This window comes from Gossypium raimondii, chromosome 10 (assembly GCF_025698545.1).
Source record: "Gossypium raimondii isolate GPD5lz chromosome 10, ASM2569854v1, whole genome shotgun sequence".
Lineage (NCBI taxonomy): Eukaryota > Viridiplantae > Streptophyta > Magnoliopsida > Malvales > Malvaceae > Gossypium > Gossypium raimondii.
In genome coordinates this window covers 33917084-33933232 of record NC_068574.1, presented here as the reverse complement: position 1 = coordinate 33933232, position 16149 = coordinate 33917084, and the positions used below count along the sequence as shown (strand labels likewise).

Genomic DNA, 16149 nt, shown 5'->3' with positions numbered 1-16149 from the left:
GTAGTCAAACTAGCATAGAATTCTCGAACTAGTTCATCAGCGGGAAGTGAACAAGCATCACAGAATCGTTCCCATTTGAGAGAATTGATTATCTTTCTAATTGGCACAGGAACAACTATTACATTATTGCTCTTCAGATTAAAACCTTTTTCCGACATCATAGGTTGATGCTTGAAAATTGAATCAAATCTCTTTTTCACTTCTTCATCAACCACAATCAAGTTTTCAGGAGTAGTCTTTGACGATCTAGTTCTTTTGCGAGACATGGTACTTTCCTGAAAATTTGGCAGAGTTTCTGCGCAAGAGAAAAAGGAGAAATCGGCAAAGTTGGTATAACTTGCTAAGGAAAAAATCTTACGACAACAAGGATGGTACAACGGCGATCTCTTTGTGGCAGCAATAGGGAATATTGGCAAAAAGAGAGAAAAGGACTAGGGTTTCTTTTGGGATTTGAGGTTGATGGTACAAAGAAGAGATTTAGGGATTTTTAGGGTGGAAGTAAATTTCTTTGAGGGATATGAAATTAGTAGAATGAAGAGGGGTTTATATAGGGAAAAATTAGAGCAACATGTAGCAAAAATTTAGCTACATTAAAGTTACTTGGGCGGCAAGTAATGGGTGTAACGGCAAGGCCTAATTTTTTCCCTCATTTTTACTGTCTTGTGCCTCAAACTCAAACTGTATCTTAAAAAAAATTGATTAGTACTTGGGCCAAATTTGACCCCTTTTATTAACATAAAAATTTAAAATTTAAACTGAACAAAATGAAACTTAAAAAATTTAATTAGAAAATTTCTTCTTAACAAATTACATTAAATTAATTCCCAGGACAGGTTGGAGGGGTCATAGTGGTCACACTTAAGTTCCAATATCCTTAGACAGAATTAATTAAATGTAATAAATTAAGAAAATAAGTTCTAATTATTTATTTATTTACACACTGAGTTCATGAAAAATTAAGGGTCTACTAAGATGAGCAAGGATTCAATTCACTCATCTTCACCATCACAGTAGTGTTTGAGATGTTGACCATTAACTTTAAACGTACCTCCGTAATTGTCATATAATTCAATAGCTCCATAAGGATAAACTCGGTAGATGGTATAAGGTCCTTTTCATCGGGATTTTAGGTTCCCAGGAAATAACTTTGGCCTTGAATTAAACAAGAACACCTTCTGACCTTCTTTAAACTCGTGAGGTCGTATATGAGTATCATGCTATCTCTTTGATCTTTATTTAGACATTTTGGCATTCTTATAGGAAAACAACCTCAGCTCTTCCAACTCACCCAGTTGTGACATCCTTCTCTCACCGGCCTACTTTAGATCAAAATTTAACTGCTTCAAAGCCCAGTGAGCTTTATTCTCAAACTCTAATGGCAAATGACATGCCTCTCCAAAGACTAATTGATAAGGATTCATTCCTAACAGAGTCTTAAAAGCTGTTTGATAGGCCTATAATGCATCATTTAGCATTCGAGACCAATCTTTTCTACTAGGGCGTACTACCTTTTCAAGGATACATTTGATTTCACGGTTCACTCTTTCAACTTTCCCATTGGACTGGGAGTGATAGGCAGTAGCAATCTTGTCCTTCACATCATATTTTTCAAGCAACCACTTAAGCCATTTGTTCACAAAGTGAGAACCTTCATCACTAATAATAGCTCTTGGTGTCCCAAATCATATAAACACATGTTTATGTAGGAATCGCATGACCACTTTAGCATCATTTGTAGGGTATGCTTTAGCTTCAACCCACTTAGATACATAGTCCACAGCAACTAAGATGTATTTGTTCTTATATGAAGAAGGAAACGGGCCTAAGAAGCCAATGCCTCATACGTCAAACAATTCAATCTCCAAAATGTTTGTCAAGGGCATCTCATTCCTCCTTGATATATTTCCAGTCCTTTGGCATTTATCAAAGTTCTTCACATAAGCATAACTATCTTTAAATAGTGTAGGCCAAAAGAAACCTGCTTGTAAAATCTTTGCTGCAGTATGTGAACCACCAAAGTGTCCTCCACTTGGAGATGAATGGCAATGATATAATATCTCAGCAATCTCACTTTCAACTACACAGTTTCGGATTATATTATCTGCACACTGTTTAAACAAAAACAGATCCTCCCAAAAATAATACCGACTATCATGAAGGAATTTCTTCCTTTGTTGGTATGTCATTTCTCGAGGAATTATTCCACATGCAAGATAATTGGAAAAATCAGCAAACCAAGGTGTTTCATGAATTCGACTCACCTCAAATAAGTGCTCATTTGGGAAATTCTCGTTGATAGGCTCTCGTGATCGAGTTACCTCATCTTGCTCTAACCTTGACAAATGATTAGCTACTTGATTTTCAACACTTTTTCTGTCTTGGATCTGAAGGTCAAATTCTTGGAGTAAAAGTATCGAACGAATTAGCCTCGGTTTCGTATCTTTCTTCGCGAGCAAGTATTTAATGGCGGCATGGTCAGTAAATACTGTAACTTTGGTACCTATAAGATATGAGCGAAATTTGTCAAAAGCAAAAACTATAGCAAATAGTTCATTTTCAGTTACCGTATAATTGAGTTGGGCTCCCATCAAGGTTGTACTTGCATAGTAAATTGGATGAAACACTTTATTTCTTCTTTGACCCACCACAGCTCCAACGGCATAGTCACTTGCATCGCACATCAACTCAAAAGGTGAGTTCCAATCAGGTGTAACGATTATTGGGGCTGAGATTAACTATTTCTTTAGCTCTTCAAAAGCTTCCAAACATGTTTTGTTGAAATCAAACACTGTATCTTTCTCTATCAACAAACACAACGGTTCAGAAATTTTTGAGAAATATTTGATAAGCCTTCGATAAAAATTGGCGTGGCCTAAGAAACTTCTTACTCCTTTCACATTAATTGGGGCCGGTAATCTTTCAATTACGTCCACCTTTGCTTTGTCAACTTCAATTCCTTTCTTTGAGATCTTATGACCTAAGACAATCCCTTCCTTGACCATAAAATGACATTTTTCCCAATTAAGGACAAGATTCGTCTCTTCGCATCTCTTCAGTACCTTAGCCAAATTACTAAAACAAATATCATACGTGTTACCAAAAACAAAAAAATCATTCATGAAAACCTCAACAAAATTTTCAACCATACCAGTAAATATTGCTATCATGCATTGTTGAAAAGTTACAGGTGCATTACATAAACCAAAAGGCATTAGCCTAAAAGCAAATGTACCGTATGGACAAGTAAAGGTAACGGAAAATGATCAATAAAAGGTAACGGAAAATTCATTACCTTCCAGTCGATCTAACATTTGATCAATAAAAGGTAACGGAAAATGATCCTTCCGAGTGGCTTTATTCAGCTTTCTGTAATCAATATAGATTCTTCAACCAGTAACAGTTCTTGTTGGAATAAATTCATTGTGCTCATTTTCAATAAATATGATTCCACCTTTCTTTGGCACACACTGGACCAGACTTACCCACGAACTATCTGAAATAGGATAGATGATTCTTGCATCTAACGATTTAACCACTTCCTTCCTCACAACTTCCTTCATAATAGGATTGAGCCTCCTTTTCCCATCAATTCAAGCTCTTTCACCTTATTCTAAAATGATTTTATGCATGCAAAAAGAAGGGCTTATACCTTGAACGTCAGATATGGTCCAACCAATTACTTTCTTAAATTTCTTTAAAACAACAATCAGCTGTTCGTCTTGATCTTTCGTTAGTTCTGCTGAAATAATCACAGACAAAGTAGAACAGTCACCTAAATAAACATATTCAAATGAGAAGGAAGTACCTTTAGCTCGAGTGTCGGTGGTTCTTCTATTGACAACTTGGGTTGTAAAAATTCTCTGACTTCCAACTCCAACGGTTCAAATCATGTGGATTGAATAAAATTTCTCAGATTGGCTTCCATCAAAGCCATATTTTCTTCACCTTTTTCATCCTATAAAGGGTCAAGATCTAAGGCTTTCTCCAATGGATCTTCTTCAAAATTGGTTTCCATAGAAACCAAGGTTTCTATCTCTTCCATAATTGAACACTCCTTTGTCGGATTAGGAAATTTCATCGCTTTAAGAATGTTAAAAGTCACCTGGTCGTCTTGAACTCGCATAGTGAGTTCGCCTTTCTGCACATCAATTAACGTCCTCCCTATGGCTAGGAAAGGTCTCCCAAGGATAATTGGCACTTCCTTATCTGCTTTAAAATCTAAAATAATGAAATCAATAGGAAAAATAAATTTATCGACTCTTACCAAAACATCCTTAATCTTTCCTTCGGGATATGCTAACGATTGATCCGCTAGTTGAAGCGTCACAGTTGTAGGTCTTACTTCACCTATCCCTAACGTCTTGAAAATAGACTTAGGCATCAAGTTGATACTCGCTCCTAGGTCACACAATATTTTACCACAGTAAGATTCACCAATGTTACAGGGTATAGTAAAGCTTCCTGGGTCTTTCAATTTCGGTGGCAGTTTGTTCTGCAGAAAGACACTGCATTCCTTTGTCAAGGAAACAATCTCATACTCACTTAGTCATTTCTTCTTGGACAGTATATCCTTCATAAACTTCACATATTTCGGCATCTGTTCTAAAGCCTCCACTAGTGGAATATTGATGTGTAACTAATTTAGAACATCCAAAAACTTCTTGAATTGCACCTCATGTTTCTGCTTGTGTTGCTGTAATCTTTGCAGATATAGAGGTGATAGAACTTTCGATTGAACCGGACAACTTTTCTGAGTAGGTAAATCTACATCCAAAGAAGATGTTAAAATATCTGAATTCACTAAGTCGGCGTTTACCTTGTCAAACTTTGCATATTCTGATTCCTTTGGTGTAGGAACTTCAACAGCTGGTTGATTCTTCTCAACGGGCTTATCTTTGACATCAATCAATCGAGGTTCTAGAGTCTTACCACTTTATAATGCCACTACCTTGATATGTTCTTTACTTAAATTCCTTGGATTCTCAGTATTGCTCAGCAAGGTTCCTTGCGGTCTATTCTGAAGCTTCGTAGCTAACTGATCCATTTGGTTTTCCAAATTTTTGAGTGTTGCTGCTTGGCTTTGGATCAAAGTGTCATTCTTTGCCATGCACGCTTTCAACAACTTCTCCAAACTGTTTGATGCCTCAGCCTGAGGTGGTTTTGGAGCTTGCTGATTAAACCTTTTAGATTGGTTGGGTCTTTGCTGTAATAAGTTATTGTTCGGTTCATTTCCTTGGTTGCTCCAAGAAAAGTTTGGATGATTACGCCATGAATGATTGTAGAAGTTGGACTGGGGTCCTTGTCCACTCCTATTTTGATATTGGTTCCGCACATAGTACACAGACTCGGGATTTGATGGACAATTCTCAAAAGAATGACCTTCCCCATACTACACATAGGAAACTATTTCAAATGGACTTGGTGGCTGAGCTACAAAATTATTAGTACTATTAGCGGTTAACTATTTCAACATAGAGGAAATAGATGATACCTGAGCTGATAACAAAGTGAGGGAGTCAACTTCATGAACTCCAGCTACGCGTCTTCCTGAACCTGTTCGATTTATTGGCCATTGATAGTTATTACTCACGATCCTCTCGATGATCTCATAAGCCTCATTATAAGACTTAGAAAAAATTGCACCATTCGCGGAAGCATCTACCATCAATCTTGTATGTGCATTGAAACCATTATAGAATGTCTCCAACTGGATACAATGAAGAATTCCATGACGAGGACACTTACGAAGTAACTCCTTGAATCACTCCTAAGCCTCATACAAAGACTCGTCATCCAGTTTTTGGAAAGTTGTGATCTTGTTCCTTAACTTACCGTTTTTGCTAGGTGGGAAATACTTAACCATAAATCTCTCTACTAATTCTTGCCATGTAGATATAGAACTTGGTGGAAATGAATTGAGCCATGCTCGTGCTCGATCTCGCAATGAGTACAAAAACAACTTCAACCTCAGTGCGTCTTTAGTCACGCCGGCTATCTTGAATGAATCACTCACCTCCATAAACAATTGAAGGTGTAGATGTGGATCTTTCGTGGGCATACTACTAAATTGGCCCACTGTTTGTAGCATTTGAAACATCACTGGTTTCAATTCTTTAACTCACTGAAAAGTGGCACAACATATTGTCTGATGCATCGATCCCTATCATCAGCAATAAGGATAGGATTTTGTACATTATTGGCTTCATTACCATGGTCTTGATCTAATTTCCAAGGTCCATCTTGACTTGTCTTTGAACTGTTTGTTCACGTCTTGTTTGTCTGAAAGTTCGCTCAATTTCAGGGTCTACAGGGAGTAAATCGATAATTCAATCTATGCTCATAAACACCTGAACAGAAAATCACAAAAAATAATAAGAATAAGTTAGTAATTTTAGAAATAAATCAAATTGAAAATAAATAATTTCACCAAAAAATGACTATAGCAATAGTTGACAATCCCCAACAACGATGCCACAAACTTGTAACACTAGGGTTTTGTGCAAGTGTACACATTCGTTATCAAGTAATAAGTAAGTATCGAGTTATCGTCTCTAGAGGGATTGTATTTGTGCTAAGTCACTTAATTTGTAAAATCATATTAACAATTTGGTAACTAAAAACACAATATAGTTGAGAAGTGGTGATAAAATATAATAAACTAAATGCAATGATCCCTAATGCAAATTATCCTAAGTATGCAAACTATGTGAATGAAATAGATTTTAACAAAATTAAACACAATTTGCAACAATTATAACATAAATAAACTAGGACAATTACTTTAATTAAACACAATTTATTATCAACATGCTTAATAACATTCAAAAAAACATTCCATGGCAACTCGATTGTTCTTGAGTTTTGAAACCACATTAGGTCCTTTCGGAATCCTTTACTTAGTAAATATGCATTTTACTGATCCTTATTTACTAAGGATTTCTTAGCATTCGTGTGAGGTAATAGCGACGTGTTACGTTCGAAACAATTTAATCACAAAAATCTAAAAACTATGCAGATAACAGAGCTTGGTTAGAGTTGTTATGCAACCTACAATTCAATCGGGTTAGGATCTAAATTGAGCACGCACATTTCAATTATGCGTCCATTAGCCATCGTTTGGTTAAGATCGCTCAGCTAATTTAGGTGTATTTCAATCATGTATAAATGAAATACAGACTTGATTTTAATTGAAAACATGATTGATTGAGGCACAAGCATTATAAGCATGAATCAAATAAATGTTATTTAATCAAAATAATCATCCTAGCTTAACTAAAATTAAGCTATCATTGTTGTAAAAAATAAAAAAGAACTCATAGCAAACATCTTTAAATTAAATTTAAAGAAAAGAAAGATTAAACCCAATTCAGAGTGGTTGTCACCCAAGACTCTGACTGACGAGGCTCCTTCGCTTCTTTGTGTTGCTCCTTTACTGATGGCTCTCCAAGGTGGCCAACCAAGGGTTCTTTAAGAGGCTTAATTGCTAAAATCCTTATGCAAGGATGATGAAAGGGAAAGATAGCTAAAAGAGTTGAGAGAATGATGAACGAGTGAGAGATGATGGGATGAGGGATGATTGAAAAAGTGAGAAATGAGCTCTTATTTATAGGTGAGGCAAGGGAGATAGTTTGCTAAAAATAGGAGTGTCCATCCTTTGAAACTTCCTCCAAGAGTGGTCGGCCATGAATTGAGGAAATGTGGCTGATTTTTCCCTAATTTTTGGTCAATTTGAGTGCCATAACAACTCAAGACTAAGACTCGGTCATCAGCAAATATTTGAGAAAATCTCTGATTTCTTTAACTCTTTAAGGACTTTGTCTAATAAACCAAAAAATGGTTTATGACATTCATGTGCAGCCAAAAATTGGGTTGACTTGGTCCCCAATTTGGATGGTTTTGTAATCAGAATAAAACTCTCAGACCTGTCCAAAAATAGTAGATAGTTTGGAGGACCAAATAATATAATTGAACTACTTTAATTAAGCAATTTACTTAATTAATTAAAACACAATTTATTAATGACATATTAAAAATAAATTACTAAATATAACTTTATATTTTATTATTTAATTTAATCATGCATGGCCCACTTTATAGCTTAAAAATATAATATGTTCAAATTAATATAAAAATAGTCATTTGATGCATGAAAACTATATAATAAAGTATAAAATCACATTTTAATAATTTCTATGTCCAAATTTCATATTTTTTTCATATTTCATTAATTTATTAAACAGTTACTTAGTTTTAGCAACAAATTTAAATAAAAAAGTGATGAATTATATAGGAAAAATCCTATATATTTTTTAGTTTACAGTGTGCGTAAGTAGCGGTGGAATGATTGCAAGCTCCATCTGTGTTGGTCAGTGGGCCATTATGATCAAGATAGGCTTGGAAGGCCTACCGAGAGTGAGTCGAGATGGGTCGGAGGACCCTTGAGTTTGAGTTGTTCGGAGGACTATGAGAGAATCGATGGATCCGTGTGTTTGGGACAGGGCTTACGATGCCCTTATCCATGATAAGCTAATAATGCATGAGTTTTATGGAGCTAGTCTAAGCATCAGTGAGTTTTTAACCAAACTAGACTTGAGGATTATCGAGTCTGAGAGCTTGAATAAGAGAACTAGTGGGGGATGTCTTGTTCAAGCAACCTTTAAGATTGTGTGAAGAAAGGAGTGGCGAACCAAAGTTTATGTGAATCAGCATTAACGTCTGCAAATGAGACTGAGATCAACGGTGAACATGGAGGGGCTGAGAGGGCCTAAGTTGAGGATGGCTAATGTGTCTGAACTTCCCATGTTGAGAACTTTTGTGTTGGTGTCAAAAGGGACGATTAGTTTAAATCATGTCAAGAGGGACGCATCCAACAAGATACCGCAAGAGTGGGAATAGTGCCACATCCAAAGGGATGTTTTTTTAGTATTAAAGACATGGTAATATTTAGTCAACAAAGGGTAATACCATAAGGGTTCCTCAAATTTGTAACATGATAATTATGTGTTGTTTCATTGACTCTGAGTGTTTGGTGGAGAAATGGGCATAGATAAGACTACACCAACGATTTAGATGAGATCAAGGTCGAGTGTATGTCTGATGCACATTGAATGGATCATACCTTAGACCTTGAAGGCCCAAGGTGAACTTGAGACTAAAATGTCAACTTGATGCAACAAGGTTACTAAAAGTGTAACTTCATGTCGATGACGGCATCAACATAGTAAGTGGGGACTGACATGGTCCGTAATTTACTATTCTAATTACCAAGGTTGAGATTTCCCCAAATGGTCCTGAGTGCAATTAAAGTACAATAACTTGGAAGTTGGAATTTTTTGGATACCCTGCAATCTTAGAGGGATGTTGTGATGGAAACTCGACAACTGCTAAAGTTAACTCTGCAAGTGGGTATGTCTTTACTTTTGGTGGAGCAATTATTTCTGGGAAGTCTTCTAAACAAACATGTATTGCTCGCTCCATGATGGAATTAGAGTTTATAACTCTTAACTGAATAGGGCAATAGGTCGAGTGGATTAGGAATTTACTTTCAAAGATTCCTTTATGGGAGAATGGAGTACTTGATTTAATGAGGTCTAAAAGAAGCCTGGTTGATCCACTAACCAAAAGGTTAAGTAGGAAAATGGTTCTTAATTTGTCGAGGGGAATGAGTCTTAAGCCCAGTTGATGCGAGCTCGTAATTATTTTAGAATTACAAGTCACTCAGATGCCTGGCTATTTTTATACAGGTACTTGATAAGTAACAAAATAAGATAGGAAACTTGAATCAATGACTTGTACGAGAAAAGAACCAACATTATTAAACGTGACCCATTTTGTATAAGACAAATAATTGAAAACATGAATTAGATTTGAACAAACTCTGACCCATTGTTAATAAAGAAATAAGAACCAAAGGTATAGGAAACGAATGAAGAACTCCATAGGGTAAAAACCTTGAAAAGTTCAATCTGTATGTTCTTAAAAACTCAAGAGCATATCTCACAAAATGTATATTCATTGATCAACCTTCAAATTACAAAATGAGTAGCTATTTATAAAATATTCTAGGTATATGAATAGTCAACATGTCTATGAAGTTTAAGGCCTTAATTATGCATGAATGCAAGAATGCATGTAGTACACAAAAAGTCACATAACTCCCAACCTTAAATGTAGACTTAATAAGCTTTATTTAAGATATGAATAAGAAACACTTATTGAGCAACAAAGAAAGTGTCGCAAAGCTGATGTTCCATATTAAGTCTTGAATGCAATGTGAATTTTTCCAACTTAGCAGAAACGACTTGTATGAGAACACTGAGTGTCTCCTTAATCTTTCTAGCCTTTGCCCACTTAATTAGTCGTATAGGTACATGTAATTCATCTCCAAGTGATGGATCCTTCACATTTGGTCCTAATTTCAAACCCATGCTCATATCATCCTCTCCCTCTTCGAAAAGATTTGTCCTCAAATCAGAATATACATAAAATGAAGATAAATCAGAAACATTAAAGCTAGCACTTACATTGTACTCACCTACGAGAACTATCTTGTAAGAGTTATCGTTAATTTTCTCCATGACTCGAAAAGGTTCATCTCCTCTTGAGGGAGTTTAGATCTCCATTGGGCAAGAAACGATTCCTTTTGCAGATGTACCCAAACAAAATCTCCCGGTTCGAATACAACTTTCTTTTGACCCTTATTAGCATATTCTACATACTGCTCCATCCTCTTTTCAATGTTATCTCGAACCTTCTTATGAAGTTGTCGAACAAATTCAGCCTTTCTTTTTCCATCTAAATTGACCAATTCATTAGAAAGTAAAACAATTAAATCCAAATGTGTAAAAGGATTGAAACCATACACTATCTCAAAAGAAGAAAATATAGTTGCAGAATGCACACTTCAGTTTTATGCAAATTCAATATGTGGTAAACACTCCTCCCACGTCTTTAAATTTCATTAAATGATAGCTCGAAGTAGTGTTGACAATGTACGATTGACAACTTCGGTTTGTCAGGGATGACAAGTAGTGGAGAACAACAATTTAGTGCCTAACTTACTCCATAAGGTCCTCCAAAAGTAGCTCAAAAGCTTCGTATCTCGATCAGACACAATGCTTTTTGGAATTCCATGTAATCTGACAATTTTCTTAAAAAACAAATTAGCAATATACTTAGCATCATCAGTTTTCGACAAGGTATAAAATGAGCCATTTTAGAAAAAGGTCCAGCATAACAAAAATAGATTCTTTCCCACTACTAGACCTTGGTAATCCTAACATGAAATCCATTGAAATATCTATCCATGATTCCATAGGTATAGGTAAAGGGGTGTAAAAACCATGGGGTTTTACTCGTAATTTATCCTTTTGAAAATTATACAATTTTGACAAAAATGATCGACGTCTCGTCACATATGTGGCCAAAAATATGTTCATGCAATACATCTAGAGTTTTTGCAACTCTAAAATGTCCCATTAGGCCTCTTCTATGAGCTTCTTTCACAAGTAGCTTTCGAACTGAACTCCTTGTTATACAAAGCTTATTTTATCGAAAGAGTAATCCCTCATGCCTGAAAAACTTACCAAAAACTTCTTTTTCACAAGCTGTAAAGACATTTCCAAATTCAAAGTCATATTCATACAAGTCTTTTATGTGCTCAAATCCAAGCAATTTAGCATCCAAAGTAGTAAGCAATTAATATCGTCAAGATAATGCATCAACAACTACATTTTCCTTCCCTTGGTTCTATTTAATGACATAAGGAAAAGTTTCAATAAATTATACCCACCTGGCATGTTGCTTGTTGAGTTTGTGATGGCTCTTTAAGTGCTTAGGTGATTCATGGTCGGTGTGGATCACAAATTCCTTTGGCCAAAGATAATGTTGCCAAGTCTCTAATGCTCTAACCAAAGCATATAATTCTTTATCATATGTAGGATAGTTCAATGTGGCTCCACCCAACTTCTCACTAAAGTATGCTATTGGTCGTGCTTCTTGCATCAAAATTGCTCCAATATCTATTCCTGATGCATCACACTCTATTTCAAAGGTTTTAACAAAATTAGGTAATGCAAGCAATGTCGTATTAATCAACGTTTCCTTAAGAAAATTAAAAGCTTTTTCTTATGCATCTTCCTACTTAAATGCCATAGTTTTCTTAATGATTTCAGTTAAAGGAGTAGCTATGCTACTAAAATCTTTAACAAACCTACGGAAGAAGCTAGCAAGTCCATTGAAGCTTCTAACATTACTTACGCTCATGGGTGTTGGTCGATCCTTAATTGCATGGACCTTTTCTTCGTCTACTTCAATTCCTTTTGATGTCATGACAAACCTAAAAACAGAAACTTATCAGTACAAAAAGAACATTTCTTAAAATTCACAAACAAATTCTCTTTTCACAGCACTTCCAAAATGAGCTTCAAACGATTAACATGCTCTTCTAAACACGTATTGTAAATTAATATATCATCAAAGTAAACTACACAAAACCTACCAATGAACACTCGCAAAACATGATTCTTAAGTCTCATAAATGTGTTGGGCACATTGGTTAAGCCAAACGACATTACCAACCATTCATACAAACCGTTTTTTGTCTTGAAAGCAATTATCCATTCATCACCTTCTTGCATTCGAATTTGGTGATATCCACTTTTAAGATCAATTTTGGTAAAAATGCTTGACCCATGTAGTTCATCTAGCATGTCATCTAATCGAGGGATAGGATGTCGATACTTTACCGTGATCTTATTTACAATGCGACAATCAATACACGTCCACCAAGTTTTATCCTTCTTTGGAACTAATAGACTAGGAACGACACATGGACTTAAACTTTCTCACACATAACCCTTTTCTATAAGCTCGCGAATTTGTCGTTGTAACTCTTTAGTCTCCTCTGGGTTTCTTCAATAACAAGGTTGGTTTAGAATTGTAGCTCCTGAAATGAAGTCGATTTGATGTTTAATTCCACTTAGAGGTGGTAGTCCATCGAGAATCTCTTCGGGAAATACATCTTGAAAATCTTGCAAGAGAGAAACAATCACACTAGAAAGATTTTTGTTAAGTTTGTTAGTGCTGAAATATGCCGCTTTGTACAAAAGTACAAGTAGTGGCTAGTAAGTCAAAATAGCTATATCTCAGCCTGTCTACTTTTAGCATAAAAATTCTATTTATTTTTCCTTTACTCTCTTTTCTTACCATAACCTCTTTTTCTTGTTCTTTTAATTTTTCTTTCTCACTTTCTTTTTCTTTTCCCTCGTGCTCTTTTCTTTTTCTATTTTCTCAAATCCTCTCATTTTTTTCTCTCTTTCTCTTATTGTTACCTCATTCTCTTTTGTTTTTAGTTTTCCACTCTCTTCCTTCAATGCACATTTTGTTTAGCTTGTTCTTTTTCTTTAGCTTGTGCGCTTAACGCACATTTTGTTACAAGTAGCTCTCCTTCAACCAGATACTCGACTTCACTCACTTCTTCCATTGGGGCATGTCATCATCTATTTCACCCTATTTCAATCTCTCCATTTTCCTTGAGAATCATAACATTTTGATTTGGGCATTAGCTGGCAATGTACCCTCTCCCCAAGCACTTAAAACATTTGATATATTGAGATTGACTCGTTGTTGCTTCCACCTTGCTCTTATCTAAAATAAAATCTTTTTTAGTATCTTTAAAAGTTTCAAATTTACCTTTCACTTGAGGCCTCACATTCTTTTTGTTTGCACATTGGTTCCATGTTGAGGATGAACACGAATGATGTATCACCCTAAAAGAACCTTTCTTTTTAAGTCGCCTTTCCATTTTTATGGCCATGTAAACCATGTCAGTTAATTCAAAAAAATGCTACAACACAACAACGTTGGCAATCTCTCGATTTAATACCGCCAAAAACCTTGCCTTTGTGGCCTCACGATCCTCCCTAACATTGGCACAAATCATTACAATTTACATCTCTTTGTGATAGTCATCCACACTCTTATTCTCTTGGGTAAGATTTTGAAACTTTGGTAATGTTTTTGAATGAACCTTTGTCTTATTATGGCTTTCATTTCAGCCCACGTATCCACCAGGTGCTCTCTATTTCTTCTTCTAAATATGGTTAGTAGGTCTCACCAAGTTATAGTATAATCAGTGAATTTAGTGGCAGCCAACTTTACCTTTTTCAATTTGGAATAGTTGTGACAATCAAACACAAATTCAATATTCTTCTCCCACTCGAGATATTCTTTGGGATCATTTCTTCCTTGGAATGTCGAAATGTTCAATTTGATAGATCCAAGGTCACCATCAACCGACCCTCAATGTCGTCTCTCTCTAGGCCTTCGTTCATTTCCCTTACACTTTGATCAGACACGATTTCATCATCATTACCATAGTATCCATCATTATCAGATCAGTTGGATGCTTCGACATCCCGAACACTAGGTGATCTTAGAGATCTTCCCCTTCGAAACCTTTCGCTTCGAGTCCTTTCCTTCATCCGAACCACACATTCACTAATCTAATCTAGCCCCTCTTGCATCATCATTCGCATCATGGCTTGCATTTGAAGGTTAGGAACTCCACCTCTTTCACCTCTATCACGTTCGTTACTAGACATTCTTTAAAATGCACGAGAAAATGATTAGTAACCAAAAGAATAGTTTTAAATAGTAAAATATGTACCTCACCAAATCAAACCTCATGGTTTTCACTCAGAAAGAAAAATCACTCATCTAGTATTTGAGCACAATTCAAGCTTTTACCACACGGTTGATCACACGCACTCTTGCATTTTTCTGCTCAAAATCCTCTTAAGCTCTTCAAGAATACTGGGAATGAACTTAGCAAAACCCGTGACCTTGTGGACTTTGAGAGGATGTGACAACTTGAAGGAAATAGAGACAAATAAGTTAAAATGAAATAACTGACTCAAATACAAAAAAATAAAAAAATTACGAAAAGGTTTTTACTACTTTGACAAAATAGATGCAACAAACTCAAAATATTTAATGAAATGTAATTAGGATGATTTGGACAAACTGAATTTTTTTTACACGAAAACTTTTGGCTATAATCAAAACCTACCAAAATATGAAAGATAGGCTCAAAAGCAATAAATGATCAAGAAAATTTTTTATGAGTTCCCAAACTCTTTTTTTTTTATTCTAAATCCTCTTTTCTTTTCCTTCTATTTCTACGATTTTTTTTCACTTCAATTTTTTTCACTTCGTATTATTACTATTTTTTCAAACCTTTTTTATATAAACTGAGAAAGTGAAAATTTGAAATGATACCTTGAAGAATAATACCTCTGATACCAAATGATGTGAGCTCATAACTAGTTTAGAATTACATGTCACTCGAATGACCGACCATTTCAATATAGGTACTTGATAAGTAACAAAATAAGATAGGAAACTTGAGCCAACGAATTGTATGAGAAAAGAACCAACGTTATTGAACATAGTCCATTTTCTATAAGACAAATAATTGAAAACAAGAAATAGATTTGAACAAACCCCAACCCGTTGTTTATAAAGAAACAAGAAAAAAAGGTATAAGAAACGAAAGAAGAATGTCACAGGGCAAAAGCCTTGATAAGTTCAGTTTATATGTTCTTAATAACTCAAGAGAAAAACTCATAAAATGTATATTCATTCATCAACTTTCAAATTAAAAAATCAGCAACTATTTATAGACTATACTAGGTATATGAATAGTCAACCCGTCCATGAAGTTTAAGGCCTTAATTATGCATGAATGCATGTAGTACACGAAAAGTCACATAACTCCCAACCTTAAATTTAGTCTTGATAAGCAATGAAGAACTTCGAAAGCCACATTATCCCCCTTTTTGGACGATGGAAGAGAATGTGCAAGGGAGTTACTGAATGACTACTTAATGTGCCTAAATGCATTAAAACAAAATCTCTGCAAAGGTCTTGAGGTTGCTTAAAAGTCATTTGTCTTCTGAAGGTCATGTTTAGCTCCAACTTGAATAATGGCAATTAAAGGGACTTTGGTTAACCGAATGGTCACTTAAGATGCATTGTTGTGAACCTTTTGGTATTTCGTCCATTAAATCTGAACAATGAATGCTTGAATACTTAATTCTACCTTCATTAATTTTGTCCATGAATGCTTGAATCCTTGAATCTTTGAAT

General features: G+C 35.3%; 1 non-coding gene across 1 annotated transcript; it reads left to right on the top strand.

Annotated features, from left to right (window-relative positions):
* Positions 1–5723: 5723 nt before the first annotated feature.
* LOC128034254 (small nucleolar RNA R71) lies at positions 5724–5830 on the top strand. Its single transcript, XR_008190384.1, has one exon. It is a non-coding gene; the product is annotated as a small nucleolar RNA R71 (small nucleolar RNA).
* Positions 5831–16149: the final 10319 nt, after the last annotated feature.